This window comes from Papio anubis, chromosome 7, assembly GCF_008728515.1.
Source record: "Papio anubis isolate 15944 chromosome 7, Panubis1.0, whole genome shotgun sequence".
NCBI classification, from domain to species: Eukaryota; Metazoa; Chordata; class Mammalia; order Primates; family Cercopithecidae; genus Papio; species Papio anubis.
Window position 1 is genome coordinate 37,043,496 of NC_044982.1, and position 17,647 is coordinate 37,061,142.

Here is a 17,647-nt window from a genome sequence, read left to right on the forward strand (position 1 = left end):
GTCTGGGCTCAGGTTCTGGCCCCCTTGGGGCCCAGCATTGCTCCAGACTGTTTCAGGTATGCATGTGCTTGCAGGGCCATCTGGCCCTTTGTTCCATGTTTCTGGTGCTTGCCCTGCCCTGTGTGTGCTGTCGCCAGGTGTCTAATCTCCACTGCTCACATCCAGCCTGCATCAACCCACTGGATTTCACTTATAAAACCCAAATTCGGAGATAAAATTATTAAGAATTTCAAGATAGAGACAGCAGCAGATTAAACCAAGACAGGGTCCTTCTGGTACAACTGCACAGGTCGCATGCCCAAGCTGGCTCTGCACTCCATAGTGATGGGCAGTGCATGAGATTGCTGATGCATCTCACTGCAAAATGCATGTGGCAACACTGATTTGTATGGAGAATTAAATTTGGAAAAATTGTTCTATGAGAATCATGCTCTCTAAATGCACTGAAATTTATATTTTGAAATAATGTATCAGAATTTGGGGGGTAATTTATCAGTATTCCAATGTTGTCACATCCATAAAATACTTAGTGAGAGCAGTGCTTACTGAAAAGCTTAGTGAGACCAGTTACCATGAGAATGCGTTGGCCTCCCAGAGGCAGCAGGAGGGCAGATAGAAAGGGGAGCCAGAAGACTCAGGACAACTTTAGAATCTACATGGAGGCACCTTCTGCACAGCTCCATGGTGGGGCTGGCTGCTTGGCATCCCAGAGGGCACAGGAGTGCTCAGTTGTGGCCAAAAGCCTGTTCATAAGGACTGCTTCTTCTCATAGTAATTCAGGGAGCGACCCACCAGCTACAAGGCCTTCTACCTATCACCTCTTAACTTCCTGCATTTTCTCCATGTGCCGCTATCACATCTATTCCTTTTCCTGACTTCCCTCCAACTTCAACTTTTTCCTTCTTTGTGCTTCTCTTCCAAGTCTTCCAGAGCGCCTGCACGACTCACCTTTGCAGAATGTCTGGGGGCAGGCTCAGATCTTCTCTGGTGGTAAGAAATACTTTCAGAGAAAAGTTTATTTCAGGGGAACTAGAGAGATGAAAACCCTTCTCTCATCAGCCAAGAATAAATGGGAAAAACATGACAAAGGGGAACGGGCCTCAAAATGCAAGTATCTTTTGAAGGCTTCAGTGAAATCCAAGCCTCCAGCCTCTCAACAGCTTTCAGGGAATGTCGTCTCAGCTTCTGAAGTCACCGCCCAAGAACAAGCCCAGGTCTGAGCTGAGATGAACAATGACAGCAAAGAGAATTTGCTTAGCTAATAGAACATCCCAGCCCCAAACACGCATTGTCAGTGATGACTCTTGGGCCGCTTCTAATAAATTACATGTGTGCGCGAGGTCTCAGTTAAAAGAGCGTTTCACATTCATAGCTACCCAATAAGGCAGGGATTATCAGCCTTACTTTAGCAATAGGAAATGAGGGCTCAGAAAAGTCAAGAAACTTGTTCAAAGTCACCAGCTAGTAAGTGTCAGAGCCAGGATTCAAACCCAAATCCAATGCTCTTTTTTTTTTTTTTTTAAGACAGAGTCTCACTGTGTCACCCAGGCTGGAGTGCAGTGGCATGATCTTGGCTCACTGCAACCTCCGCCTCCTGGGTTCAAGCAATTCTCCAGCCTCAGCTGGAGGTAGCTCCCAAGTAGCTGAGACTACAGGCGCGCACCACCGTGTCCAGCTAATTTTTGTGTATTTAGTAGAGACTGGGTTTCACCATGTTGGCCAAGCTGGTCTTGAACTCCTGACCTCAGGTGATCCGCCCACCTTGGCCTCCCAAAGTGCTGGGATTACAGGCATGAGCCACCCCCCGCAGCCTCCAGTGCTCTTTTCTCTGTTCTGTGGGATAACGTGTCTTTTCCCTAAAGCTGCTCTTAAGTAGATCAGTGTCAGCTAAGTGTCTTTTTCATCATGTGTGTTAAGGTCCCCTGGCTTCTCCTTTTTGCCCCCTTCTTTGCCCAGACTCAACTGCCCAGTGCTTCAAACTGAAGTGGCAGAATTTCAGGCAGGCCCAGGGAAAATGGCTTCTAATTGGCATACCTCTCTGGTCCCTCAAATCACCTATTCCAAAAGGCAGTAAGATCAGCTCTGAGTGGCTGGGCTTTGTGTGCAAAAACGTGGTTAACGGATACAGTGCCTACATTATTTCTATAATTTCTCAAATCCTGACTCCTTTGCAAACTTCAGGCATGAAGTTGTTCCCATTTTTAAAACAGGGAGGCCGAGTGTGAAGCTGGAAGAGGCAGGAATATCCGCTGAGTCCTCCGTGGGTGAGGTGTCGGGGAGGTGTTCACATGAACACTTGTTCTGTGCCTTTCTTTCACTTTGGAAATGACTCACTGTGATTCTAGTCTCTTGGGGGGACTGACGGGGGCTCTCCAGGAACCCCTGATGACCGCTGACCCTTCCTAGGTCTCTCCATTGGCGCAGTGTCTGTGGGTCTTTGTTCAATGGTTTTTTTGAGCTATCCAAATCTCAGTCCTTGCCTGCTGCCTGCCTAGCTCTCTGAATGCTCTCGATCCACAGGCAACATCTGCTCCAGAGGCTTAATCCCACGTTTGGAAGGTTTCCCTTCTAAGATCTCTGGCCTGGCACCACTCCCAGCCCTAGTCAGCAAAGAGCTGCAGCGTTTATGTGGCTTTTCCAGCAATAGCTTTGCATGGTGTAGGGGGCAGCTTTGATCTTTGTGTTGCTGGGAAGGGCTGAGAATGGAGGAGGTACAAAGAAGAGAAGAAAGGAGGGCCTGCACACACTTGTTCAGGCTCAAGACCTTGCGCCCAGCACCTGAAGGCTCCGTACAGCCCTGAGGAGTCAACAGGTGTGATTTACACATTTAAAATGCAACTTTGATACTAACCCTGAGGCAGAAATATTTATCAGTTCTAGGAGTATACTGTGGAATTTGGAGTTAAGGGGGGTGTCTATCAACGCATCTTATCTTTTGGAGTTAGGGGATGTCTATGAATGTACCTAGTTTTCATCTAGTTATGAGACATTTAAATGTTTTGTGATCATATTAACAAAGACACTATGTCTACAGTCCTACTCTCTGGGTGCCTCAGCTTCATAGATTATTCTAAAGTCTTGCTGTATAATACGCCTCAGAAGAGGACACGGCTTTTGTGACAAGTGATAACACAGATGCTCAAAAACAAGAAGTAATTTGACAAGGTTACAGAAATTTTGCAGAGAAAACCACATAATTAACAATCCATGCCAGGCGCATTTGGGAGGCCAAAGTGGGTGAATCACCTGAGGTCAGGAGTTCGAGACCAGCCTGGCCAACATGGTGAAACCCTGTCTCTACTAAAAATACAAAATTAGCCGTGTGTGGTGGTGGGCGCCTGTAGTCCCAGCTACTTGGAAGGCTGAGGCAGGAAAACGGCCTGAACCTGGGAGGCAGAGGTTGCAGTGAGCCAAGGTCATGCCATTACACTACAGCTTGGGCAATAAGAACGACACTCTGTCTCAAAAGAACAGCAAAAAACCAACAAACAAACAAATAAAAAATCCAATGACTCCCAGACTCCCCAGATTTAACAAACTCAAGGACCCAAGTTCCCCATGGGTCACCCTAGCCTCAGAACCCTGCAGCAAGGGTTCTGTCTTGTCCCAGATCCCAAAAACCCTCCCGCCCTCTTCCAGCAGGCCCATCTGTAGCCTTTCTAGAGGCACTGAATATTCAGTTTGGGAATCCATCCTTGGATCTCTCAGACTTCCCCCCAACACACATGGTCTGACTCTAGCCTTCCTGATGTCCAGTTCTCCCTAGAGCCCCTTGGAGCCACGAGTCTCAGTAACACCCACCCCCAACCCACCCCAACCTGTACAGGACTGATTCTTTCACTGGGTCCAGGAACAAGATTCAGTGAAAACCCATTGCCTCTGACTGGTCGCCTTCTGCAGCTTCCCTAGGGGACAAAAGCACCTCCCAGGCTCTTGCATCTGCACCCTAGAAGCCTCATTTTTCTCTCCCTGAAACTGGCATTGCTGGATGGAAAAATGGTCTACGCACCTGATGCCAGCCTTGGATAGGATCCTCTGTTCCCATAAGAGGGCCCTCAATGCCAGTGAGTGGTCCTCCCATCCCATTGTCACTTTGGTAAGGCACTACTTCCTCTCCATTCCACATGAGAGGATTTGCAAGGATCAGACCTTGGAAAAGGTATCTGGGGTTCAGTGGGGGCCATGCCCATCCACCCAGAAAGACAGCCACTTGCATGTAAAGTATGTGTTCTTCAGATTATCTCTTTGCTATCTTGAGGTCTTAACTGGCTGTTGGCCCAGCACCGTCTGTAACTGTGTTTGAGTGTGAATGTCTAAGAAAACCATGCTTGTTCGCAGCCTGCCATAGTTCCCTCCACTCGGCACTGCCGTATGCCTCACATGTTTACAAGAACCTGCTGTAGAGGATACAGTTATCTGGCTGACATCTGAACATTTTTAAAACAGAGGGCTTTATGGTGAGTAAGGCAGCTCATTTTCAGTCAGATCTTCTCTGGGAGGTGTGAGGAAGGTATTCTCCAGCAACTGGTCCCCTCCCCAGGGACAACCATTGTTAACTAGTCTTTGTACCTCTATGAGCTGACCTGGATTTCAATCCTGATTCCACTAATTATCTGGGGCTAAAAGAGGGTAGGTATAAACCAGTGCTCACCTCTGCTAAATGAATTATTGATAGGCATCAAACATCTTTAAAATCCCCAGTTAAATTATTGTCTGTCCTTAACAAGGCAAAACAGCTATTTTTTTTTTTTTTTTTTTTTAGACAGAGTCTCGATCTGTCACCCAGGCTGAAGTGCAGTGGTGTGATCTCGGCTCACTGCAACCTCCACCTCTCGGGTTCAAGCAATTCTGCTGCCTCAGACTCCCGAGTATCTGGGATTACAGGCGTGTGCCATCATGCCCGGCTAATTTTTGTATTTTTAGTAGATATGGGGTTTCACCATGTTGGCCAGGCTGGTCTTGAACTCCTGACCTCAGGTGATCCACCTGCCTCAGCCTCCCAAAGTGCTGGGATTACAGGTGTGAGCCACCATGCCCATCCGAATATCATTTTTTATGGGGGTTATACATACATATATCTGCTGTTTGTACTAATTATCGTTTGAAGCATAAACAAGAACCTGATTTTGGTGCCACTAAGTTGGGAAACTGGGAAACAGGAGTCACTGGAAGACTTCCTTCCTACTGTATATCCTTTTGTATTGTTTGAATGTTTTACCATTTGTATGGTTTCTCTATCCAAAAATAAACTTTTTTTAAAATGTAAAAAAAAAAAAGTTGGTGGGGGCAGCAGGCGCAGTGGCTCACACCTGTAATCCCAGCACTTTGGGAGGCCAAGGCGGGTGGATCACGAGGTCAAGAGACAGAGACCATCCTGACCATCCTGGTCAACATGGTGAAACCCCGTCTCTACTAAAAAAAACCCACAAAAATTGGATGGGCGTGGTGGCATGCACCTGTAGTCCCAACTACTCAGGTGGCTGAGGCAGGAGGATTACTTGAACCTGGGAGGCGGAGGTTGCAGTGAGCCGAGACCGTGCCATTGCACTCCAGCCTGGGCCACAAGAGCAAAACTCCATCTCAAAAAAAAAAAAAAGGAAAAGAAGAAAAAGAAAAAAACACAGAACAAAGTCCACATTCTTTAACCCAGTAATTTTACTTCTGTGACTCTATGCAAATGAACCAATCAAAACTGCACCACTCGTAAGGAGTGAAACATGAGAAATACACAATATCTCACATTGGGGGATGTCTCAATAAGCTATGGGAAAATATATGAAGGGATTTTATTCAGACAATGGAAAGATGTTTATGTACAGTTCTTGACGTCATGTAAAATGCTTATTGTGTTAAAAGAAGGATGGTATTACTTACGTATTAAATATGTAACTTAGGTTTGTGCAAGCACTGTTTTTAGTGTTTATAACTACTATTGGCTCATTTATTCCTCAAATAACTCTCTGTGGTAGACACTAATATTACCCTCCTTTTTCAGATGAGACTGAGGGATGGGAGGTGGAATCCCTTGCTTAGAGCCATACAGGTAATAAAAGGCAGAGCTGGGATCCAAGCCCAGGCCAAGCACCCAGAGTCCGCCTCTAGCCCCCCTCCTCCACTGCCTCGCTAAACATCTATCTATATAAGCACAGACACATCAATAAAATCATGCATATGCACAGTATGATTTCAGTATGTTTTCTTCCCTCCCTCCCTCCTTCCTTCCTTCCTTCCTTCTTTCCTTCTTTCCTTCCCTCCCTCCCTCCCTTCCTTCCTTCCTTCCCCCGCCCCGTCTTTCTTTCTCACAGAGTCTCGGCCTCCCAAAGTGCTGGGATTACAGGCATGAGCCACCACACCTGGCCCCAGTACATTTTCTTAAGCCTAGAAAACAAATTATGCCAGATGTCATCAATGACTGCCTATAGTAGATATGGGATTTAAATGATTCCCTTTCCTTTTTCTAATACTTATTTCTACTTTAGATATTGCACATATCTCTTTTATCAATGAATAAAAAAGAAAGAAGTAACAGAAATCTCATTCCTTGTAACTCCTTCCCACGGACCCTAGATTTTTCTGGAGGCGGTGCTTGTGCCTCCCCAGATCTCTGCCAGGAGTAAGTGGTTTTCCCGCCCCATCCTGCTCACCGTCCTGGTGGCAGTTCTCCAGGCGAGACAGTCTAATTTGTCCATGTGCAGCCTGGGAGCATGCAGATCTCCCGGTGGGTCCGACCAGCACACAGGGGAGAGAGTCCATCCCCTTCTCCACCCCAGACACTACTTTATCAGCGCAGTGCAACTCAAGATCATGTGAACTTTACCAGACCAACTGAGACTCCAGCCTCTCTCACTCAGGCCCAGTCTAAGCAAGTCCACAGTACCCTGGGCCCAAGCACAAGACCTGATATTGATCCTAATCAATTTCTTGAAACTCAGCCTAGAAGCACAGATCACTTAATCCATTTAAGTTGATGCTGCTTCTCAAAGATGCCAAACCTACCCCTGCCTACGGGCCTTCCCCAGACACTCCCCACCTGGCTCCTTTTTGCCACAGATGTCACTTCTGAAGAGACATCTTCCCCAGTCACTCAGTGTAAAGTGGCCCTATCCTATTGCCTCACTTTATTTTTATTTTTATTTATTTATTTATTTATCTATCAACTTCTTGGGCTCAAGCGATCCTTTCATCTCAGCCTCCTGAGTAGCTGGTACTACAGGCGCATGCCACCATGCCCAGCTAATTTTTTTTTTTTTTTTTTTTAATAATCGGGGTCTCACTACATTGCCCAGGCCGATCTTGAACTCCTGGGCTCGAGGAATCCTCTCACTTCAGCCTCCCAGCATGCTGGGATTACAGGTGTGAGCCACCACACCTGGCCACGACTTTATTTTTTATAGCACTTCTGTGAAATTTTTTAAAAATTGGTTTACTTCTTTATTCTCAGTCTCCTTCCTAGGATATAAGCTCCATGAGAGCAGGACTTTGTCTGCCTTACCTCACATGTCGCCCAACACTTGGAAGGAGTTCAATAAATCTTTGTTGAATGGATGGATGGACGATGGATAGAGGAGTGGAGTTTGTCAGTGCTGGTGAGACTCTCAGACGGTTTTCCAAGCCCAACTCACCACGTATTAGCTATGTGACGTTGGGCATGTTGCTTACCCTGCCAAGTCTCTGTTTCCTCATCTGTCACCTAGGGACATCCCTCCCACTTCTTAGAGTCATCATGAGAATTAAATACAACGCAAAAGTGTGTGGCAAAGTGAAATGGGCCAGACATATAAATGCTAACTATGATGATTTTCATTATCTGTCTGCCCAGATTAGAGTCATCTTTGATCACTCTATCTACATCCAAGTTATCAATATCCCTTCAATGGCACAGCACTCAGGACAACACTGCCACTAGAGATGCCACCATCTGGCTATAGTCTGATTGGATGTATGCGTCCCCATCCCATCCGCAGAGGGTCTACAGGGGCTTGCTTCTTGTTGCCAGCACTGCCCGGCTCTGCAGCCTACTCAAGAAAAGAAAATGAAAGCAGCCTGACTCCATTCATCATGATTCCTTCTTTTCCTTTTGAGGCTCACAGACCGACCTTTGGCCAGCCTCGCCCAGGGCTGACGTCAAGTTCATCTTTTTCCCTTGCTTGGGCTGGGTCCTCTTGCCCAGCGATGGAACACTTGTGTACCTTCACCTGGTGCCCTGGGCCGCTCTGGACCCTGGCCTCTGTCTGTGCCAAAGCAGGAAGGACAGACTCAGGGTGTTGCCTGTTTGCTCTGGTGGGGAGGCTGAGGAGTGCAGTGACGTAGGGAGAGAAGAAAGATGGACCCATGTGGCAGGAGATTGTGCTCAGGGTAGAGTCAGCAAAACACTGGCCAGATTCCCCAAAACTCCGGCCAGAAAGTGCCTGAGATCTCCGTTTTTAGATTCTGTTCTTTAAAGAGACTTCATCTGTATGCGTCCTTGAGTAGAAGGCAAGTGCTCTGTGAAGGGGATGCGTTTTTCTGCTGTCATCTTAGGACAACTTATTTGAGAAGAAGGAGACTCTAGTTCCTGCAGCCATTTAAGAAGGGGGCGGGAGGGGCTGAGCTAGGAGGTTTTGGGGGTGAGGCCCAGGTAGAACTTTGTGGCAGGGAGCGCTGGGATGGGCACCCACATGGGGCACCCCACAAGTTGATGGGGATAGGGGGTAAATAGGGAGTGCAAGGATGGAAGGCGTTCTCTTCTCCCCACCCACTTTGCCTGGCTGACTCCCATGTGTCCTTCATATCTCAGTTTCAGCACCAGTTCCTCAGGGAAGCCCTTCAGGCCTCAGAACAAGTGAGATCCCCGTGTCATTCCCTCCCAGAGCCTGCACTTTTTATCCATAGCCCTTACCACAGTTACAGTTAAGGCTGTCGCAAGGTGTGCGGGTATCTCACCTCCATTCACAAACTCTGTGATGACAGTGGCCAAGTCTGTCTGTTAACCACTGAGTCCGAGCACCCAGCCCTGGGCCTGCACACAGTAGGCACTCAGCCATGTGGAGTGTTGTATGAATGAATACATGAATGGAAGAATGGACAAATAAAACTGGGAGGACACAGTGCAGAGGCACTGCAGCCCCTTCTCATTTTTCCCTGGCCTAGTTGGACACAGAGGACTTGGGTAAGTGGGGGAGGCTGACATTCCATTTCCCATGCTGGGGCAGGGGAAGCGGGTGTTTCCCAAAGATCCATATTGTCATTGTTCCAGCTGCATAATGAATAACAGCCATTCCTCCCCAAGGATGAAGTCATTTTCCCAGAATCAACATAAAACCTACAGGAAAGGAAATAAACATTTAATGCTCACCTACTATGCCAAGCAGTTGGGTATCTTATTTGATTCTCACAATCATTCTGCAAAGCAATTATAATTCTTATTTTTACAGATAATACAACTGAGGCTCAGAGACAATGAATAATTTGCCATGTTCATTTTTTAAAAAAAGAAAGGCCAGGCACGGTGGCTTATGCCTGTCATCCCAGCACTTTAGAAGGCTGAGGCAGGATAATTACTTGAGGTCAGGAGTTCGAGACCAGCCTGGCCAACATGGTGAAACCCAGCCTCTACTAAAAATACAAAACTTAGCCTGTCATGGTGGTGCATGCCTGTAGTCCTAGCTACTCTGGAGGCTGAAGCAGAAGAATTGCTTGAACCTAGAAGGCAGAGGTTGCAGTGAGCTGAGATGCCACCACTGCACTCCAGCCTAGGCAACGGAGTGAGTGAGATTCTGTCTCAAATAAATAAATAAATAAGAATAAAAAAGAAAGAGCTGAAGTTTGGATACATGTATGTGGTTCCAAGCCCGTGCTGTTTGTAGTACACCAAGCTTTGGTGGCAGAGGGTGTCATGGCGAGACATCACTAGTTCTCAGTGTCGGGGAGTGCCCATGGCTGACTCCCTGCTTGCCTCTCAAAAACTGAAGGCGTAGATGAGGACAATCTCCCAGAAAAGGAGGAAAGCAGAAGAGTATGAACAGAGAAGGGGGACTGAGTGTACTTCCATTTATTCATCAAACTGTTACTGAATATCTATGTCAGACACAGAGGCTGGGGAGGAAATGTCATAAAATAGAGGTTCTCTCTTCACGGAAGTCACTGTCTAGTAGGTGAACTGGATAAGAAAATAAAACATTACAATTCAGTAAGTTTGGGGTTGTAGGGGGTTATTATTTATTCCTTTTTTGTGTTTGAAGTTCTTTTTTATCGATGTATTTTGTTTCCTTGTTTTTTTTTTTTTTTTTTTTTTGTTTTTTTTTTTGAGACGGAGTCTCGCTCTGTCGCCCAGGCTGGAGTGCAGTGGCCGGATCTCAGCTCACTGCAAGCTCCGCCTCCCGGGTTCCCGCCATTCTCCTGCCTCAGCCTCCCGAGTAGCTGGGACTACAGGCGCCGCCACCTCGCCCGGCTAATTTTTTGTGTTTTTAGTAGAGACGGGGTTTCGCCGTGTTAGCCAGGATGGTCTCGATCTCCTGATCTTGTGATCCGCCCGTCTCGGCCTCCCAAAGTGCTGGGATTACAGGCTTGAGCCACCGCGCCCGGCCTGTTTCCTTGTTTTTTGAGACAGAGTCTTGCTCTGTCGCCCAGGCTGGAGTGCAGGGGCGCAATCTCGGCTCACTGCAACCTCTGCCTCCCGGGTTCAAGCAATTCTGCCTCAGCCTCCCCAGTAGCTGGGATTACAGGCGCACACCACCACATTCGGCTACTTTTTTTGTGTTGTTAGGAGGCGGGGTTTTGCCATGTTGGCCAGGCTGGTCTCAAACTCCTGACCTCAGATGATCTGCTCACCTTGGCCTCCCAAAGTGCTGGGATTACAGGCATGAGCCACCACGCCCGTCTCACCCAGGAGTTTTGATATCACAACTAATCACACACTGATTTTGTTGATTCTCTCAAACCAGAGCTACATGGAGATGACCAGAGGAGGGACGCCACCTGGTGGTAAAAGTGTGGAGTGCGCATTGAGTTCCCTTCTCAAAATTTGCCTCCAGTAAACAAAACAATTCTGCCTTCTAGTCAACCCTATCAAAGAGCTGAGCATCAGGGAAAAACTCCGATCTCCAGGAACAAATGGCAATAAAAAGTAGAAGGCAGTGTTTCCAAATGGAGCAGAGGAACTGAAATCCAAGTTAGAGACATGATCTATAAACACACAGGAAAGCAACCAAAAGAAAGCTTGGATTCGCTCATCATTTCATCTAAATGTAGTGATGATAATAATGACTTTCCACTTACTGCATTAATACCACGTTCCAGATGCACGGGTATGCTGTGCTATGTGCTGAACATATTTAATCTCCTTTAATTCTCAGCAACAACCTTATAAGGGAGATATTACTATACCCATTTTATAGTGAACAAATGTCAGTTCAGAGAGTTTGAGTAATTCCCAGGATCACACAGCCAGGACCTGATAAGCTGGAATTTGACTTCAGGTTTGTGGACTCTGAAACTCATGCTATTAACCACTAGGTTAGACACTTGATAGATATGGCTATTCAACAGGTTGAAAGTGGATCTCATCATCTTTGCTTCTCTTCCTCCTCCACTTCACAACTCAGCAAACAGTACGACCTGTCCTCCCCACACCTATCCAGTTGACCAAACCAGACACCCAGGCGACTTTGTTTTTGTTTTTGTCTTTGTTTGAGATGGAGTCTCACTCTGTTGTCCAGGTTGGAGTGCAGTGGCACCATCTTGGCTCACTACAACCTCCACCTCCCGGGTTCAAGCAATTCTCCTGCCTCAGTCTCCCAAGTAGGTGGAGTTGCAGGCACCAGCCACCACACCTGGCTAATTTTTTATATTTTTAGTAGAGACAGGGTTTCGCCATGTTGGCCAGGCTGGTCTCAAACTCCTGGCCTCAAGTGATCCGCCCACCTCAGCCTCCCAAAGTGCTGGGATTACAGGCATGAGCCACTGTGCCCATCTCACCCAGGAGTTTTGATACCACACCTAATCACTCACCAATTTTATTGATTCTCTCTCATAAATTCACATTATTTTCCCTATGCTCTCTATCCTCGCTGCTGCTGCCTTAGTTCAGGTCATGCCCATCTCTTGCCTGATCAGAGGGTCTCCTAGCAGTCCCTCTGCTTCCCAGCACATGTGTGATTCTTTATTTATTTATTTATTTATTTATTTTGAGAGATAGTCTCACTCTGTCACTCCGACTGGAGTACAGTGGTGCGATCTTGGCTCACCGCAACCTTCGCCTCCCAGGTTCAAGAGATTTTCCTGCCTCAGCCCCCTGAGTAGCTGGGATTACAGGCACCTGCTACTATGCCCAGCTAATTTTTTTGTATTTATGGAAGTTCTGTATTTATGGTTCCACAGGCTGTACAGGAAGCATGATGCTGGCATCTCCTTGGCTTCTGGGGAGGCCTCAGGAAACTTATAATCATGGTGGAAGGCAAAGGGGAAGCAGGCACATCTTACATGGCTGGAGCAGGCAGAAGAGACAGAGCAGGGAGGTGCTACACATTTTGAAACAATCAGCTCTCATGGTCACTCACTTACTCACTATCACGAGAAATAGCACCAAGAGAATGATGCAAAACATTCATGAAAGACCATCCCCATGATCCAATCACCTCCCACTCGGCCTCATTTCCAACACTGGGGATTACAATTGACATGAGATTTGGGCAGGGACACAGATCCAAACCATATCATCCCTTCAAAGAAGTAATTAAGGCTGGATGTGGTGGCTTATGCCTCTAACCCCGGCACTTTGGGAGACCAAGGGAGGATGGCTTGCGTCCAGGAGTTGGAGACTGGCCTGATCAACATAGCAATACCATCTCTAAAACATAAAAAGTAATTAAGTTAAAGTGGAGTCATTAGGGTGGGCCCTAATCCAATGTGACTACTATCCTTATAAGAAGAAATTCGGACACAGGAAACAGAGGGACAAATGTGAAGACATAGTGAGAAGGCGGCCATCTGCAAGCCATGGAGAGAGGCACCAGAAGAAACCAAGCTGCTGACATCATCATCTTGGACTTCTGGCCTCCAGAACTGTGAGAAAATACATTTTCATTGCTTCAGTCACCTAGTCTGGGGCATTTTGTTACAGCAGCCCTAGCAAACTAATACAATCAAGAAAGGAAATCAGACTCAGCAAGGTTGAGGGACTCGCCTAGTGCTGTATAGCTCCTTAGAAATGCATTCATCACATTCTGCCTGTGACCACTGTCTTATGTTGATTATCAGCTGTTGCAATGGATTTAACTCTTATTATTTAACTTCTTGAGTGTTTGGGTCTTATTGCTCCAACTGGCACTCAGGGTAAGGGGCCCTGTCTTCCCCTTCTCAGTATTCCCAGATATCCTAGCTAAGCTTGGTGCATTTTAACAATAACTTTTTGATGCATTTGTTGTTGTTGTTGTGTGGTTGACTGACACATTTGGATTGGTAAAAAGGAGCCTGATGGCTGGGCATGGTGGTTCATTCCTATTATCCCAGCTGCTTGGGAGGCTAAGGTGGGAGGATTGCTAGATTCCAGGAGTTTGAGGCCAGCCTGGGCAACATAGCAAGAATTCATCTATTTAAAAAAAAAAAAAAAGTAAAAAGTAAATTTGAAAGGAGCCTGATGGTAAATTCCTGATCCCCAGCACACATACACAAAGGTAAATTCCTGATCCCCAAAGGACACATATTCTGCCTGTGATCACGCATATTCCAGAAGTAGAATATGACTCATCTCTGAATGTCTAAATATATACATTGGGATGACTGGTCTAAGGCATCATGGAAGGCAATGGTGCATAATGGTTTAAATTAGAATTGTCCATTAAGAAGAAAAAGGAGGGGGGGGCTAGGTACAATGCTCATGCCTATAATCCCAACACTTTGGGAGGCCAAGTGGGGAGGATTGCTTGAGCCTGGCAGTTTGAGACCAGCCTGGACAGCATAGTGAGACCTCATCTCTACAAAAAATTTAAAAAGTAGGTGGGCATGGTGGTGCATGCCTTTAGTCCCAGCTACTGGGAGACTGAGGTGGGAGGATCACTTGAGCCATGGGGGGTCAAGGACACAGTGAGCCATGATCGTGCCACTGCACTCCAGTCTGGGCAATAGAGCAAGACTCTGTCTCAAAAAATAAAATTAAATTAAAATTAAGTTAAAATTTAAACAGGAAAAAAATACATCAGCACGCATGTGTGCACGTGTGTGTGTGTGTGCACGCGTGCATACATGCATGTTGGCAGGCAGGGCCAGTGGGAACAGTGGCTGTAACGCCAGTTTAGCCTCTCTGAAATGGAAGAGGCCTAAAGGGACTGAGCAGAGAAGTGGCTTATGCCAGAGGCGGACGGCCCAGCAGGAGAGGCAGAGACTGGAAACAAGCCTGGCTCCTGAGCACCGGCCCGTTCTTTCAAGCACAAGCATTTCACAGAGGAGATGCCTGTGGGACAGCACCCCTGGTGCCTGGTCATACTCAGGAAGGAGGATGCTTCTGCAGTATCATACAAAAGGCTGGTGGATGGAATGAGGTGTAGCCCTTCACAGAGTGAGAGAAAAGCTCATTGGATTAATCGTAAGGCTCCCTCTAGATCTCCTCAGCGATGCAGCCCCACAGTTAAGGGCAGGCTGGGCCTCTCCTGTCCCACGACACAGTTCTTAAACATGAGCATCACCTGCTTAAGAAGCCTAACTCTGAAGATTCACCAAAGCAGCTTAATGGCTCAGGGTACTTTAGGTAGTTTTATGGTACACACAGTGGGCAAAGTAGCACTACTTAGATCTCGTTCCCTCTCGATGCATCCAGCAGGAGGACTACCACGTACTGGACCCTAAGCAATTGAGAGCAGAAACAGATAAGAACCTGTACTCCTGCAGCTTGCAAGTCCTTGCCACCTACACACCAAGATGTAACAGTGGTGTTCTTTCAGCAACGATTTTTCTACACGTGATTTTTTCTCCTTCCTTTTCCTGTACTTTTTAATTTCCTCCTTTGATGAACATATATTACTTCATTAAAGTATGAAATAAAACACTTTATTTTTAACAACTATTACATTTTACCTGCTGGTTTGTGTCCTAAATTTCTTCTTAAGGCTTTAGTCTCAGAAATTGGGAATGGTTACACATTAAGCTGTATGTAGTTCTGGGTCCAATCAAGATACAGAAACCAGATAGCAATTTACACAGAGAAGCCTAACACAAAGAGGTATGGAGCTATGAAAGAAGAGTAAATGTAAAGATATAAAGAGAACTCTAACGGTTCCCCAAGGCTGAAGGAGAGTATTCAAGGAAGGACAACTTGGAAGGAGAGTTCCCTCCTCAAGACTGGGGAGCTGGGTGCAGTGGCTCATGCCACCAATCCCAGCATTTTGGGAGACTGAGGCAGGAGGATCACTAGAGGCCAGGAATTCAAGATCTTGTCTCTCCAAAAAAAAAAAAAAAAAGGATTGGAGTTCAGACCTCCTTAGAGGAAGTATTGTTACAGCCCATTGGGTGGCACAGAAGTCTGCCCAGGGCAGAGCCACTCCAACGCTGTTGGGCAAGCAGGAAACTATAGGTGAGCTGAGGCTGGTGGGAGGGAGCCAGAGCGCCACTATGGGTATGAGGCCTGGAACACCTGGTGTCCACCTCAGGAAGGCACTGGAAGGTAGTCACCAGGCCTGGGACAGGGCTACAAGGTCACCAAGGGGCTGTTCTGGAAATGCAACTGGAGCAGAGTACCACAGACGTTCCCACACAGCTGTACTGCCACTAACCACGCAGCAGGGGCAAGAAAAAGCAAATAGCACCACACGCAGGATCGGGAGGAGCAGCCCCCTTCCTCCTGCAACATCACCCTGGTTCCTCCTACTGGCAAGCCTTCATATTGGGCTCACTCTCAGGCAGAAAGCGCTTAAAGGACATCACCCCAGAGCAGGTACTGGAGGGTGAATTTGGAGCTATGAGGCAATACATTGATAACTGGCCCAAGCTGTTATCAGTCATTAGGACAGGGGTTGGCAAAGTATTTCTATACAGAGCCCGACAGTAAATACTTCCAGCTTTGTTGAGTCAGACAGTGTCTGTCCAAACTACTCAAGTCAGCCATTGTGGTGCAAAAGCAGTACAGATACGATACAAACAACTAAGCATCACTGTGTTCCAGTAAAACTTGATTTACAAAAACCAAGCAGTGGATCTGGCCCACAGATCACAGTTTATCAACTCCTGATGTAGAACTTTACAATGAAAAAACCTCTGTTCTGCAAATTCGACTCTACTGAGAGGAAGGCGAATGGATGAGCGTGAGTACACTGAGCTGAAGTGGGTGGTGGGGGCTGTGCAAGAGGAATTTAAATGGAGATGATGATGTCTACACCGCATGGGTATTTGTCTAGCTCAGTGAGCTAGTAATGTTAAAGGACCCGATGGCATACCGAATTGTTATTATCTGTCAGGGTCTGTGCAAGGCAAAATAACAGTCCATGTTGTGCCTTCCTTTTTGAAAGACTGGAAGTTGAGGCTCAGAGAGGTTAAGAAACACCTAAAATCACACAGCCTGGAGGAGCTGAAATTAGAACTACCCATCTGCCTTTTTTTTTTTTTTTTTTTTTCTTTTATTGAGACAGGATCTCACTCTGTCACCCAGGCTAGAGTGCAGTGGTTGCAATCCTAGCTCACCACAGCCTCGAACTTCTGGGCTCAAGTGATCCTCTCACCTCAGACTCCCACAGTGTTGGGATTACAGGTGCCAGCCACGGCACCCAGCCCCATCTGTTTGCCTCCTAAGCCCACATTTTTTACCATCATGTCTGCTATCCCCATTCATAAGAAGCAGGTGAGTGTTCCCAAATTGGGCTGCTCTCTTTACTGAGGACTATAATAAAATTGAATTAACGCTCTTAAACTATGGCAGTCTAGAGCTCCCAACCTGAAGTGAAATCCATTACCTGAAATGTCCAAGGCACTTAAAGATGAGAAGTGGGAGATACCTGACAATTCGATGGCACCGCATTGACTGCCAAGTCAGTTCCAGCAAAGTGGCTGGATAGGTCGGTGTCCTATTTCAAGGCCCCCTTCCCCTGCCCTCTCCTTGCATAACCTTCCCAGATGAAGAATCATTCCTTAATCAGAGGTAGAACATTTGTTGGGCTTCCCCTTAAGAACTTACAAATACTGCAGATGTTGATTCTCACCATGTCTATAAGATAAGGTTTATCAAAATAAATGGTAACCAGCCGGGCGCAGTGGCTCATACCTGTAATCTCAGCACTTTGGGAGGCTGAGGCGCATGGATCACGAAGTCAGGAGATCGAGACCATCCTGGCCAACATGGTGAAACCCCATCTCTACCAAAAATACAAAAATTAGCCAGGCTTGGTGGTGTGCGCTTGTAGTCCCAGCTACTCAGGAGGCTGAGGCTGAGAACTGCCCGAACCCAGGAAGTGGAGGTCGCAGCGAGCCAAGATCGCACCACTGTACTCCAGCCTGGATGACAGAGTGAGACTCCATCTCAAAAAAAAAGAAAAAGGAAGGGGAGGAGAGGAGAGGGGAGGGGAGGGGAGGGGAGGAAAGGAAAGGAAGAAAGAGAAAGAAGGAAGGAAGGAAAGAAAGAAAGAACAGAAAGGAAGGAAGGAAAGAAAGAAAGAGAAAGAGAAGAAGAGAAAGAAAGAAAGAAAGA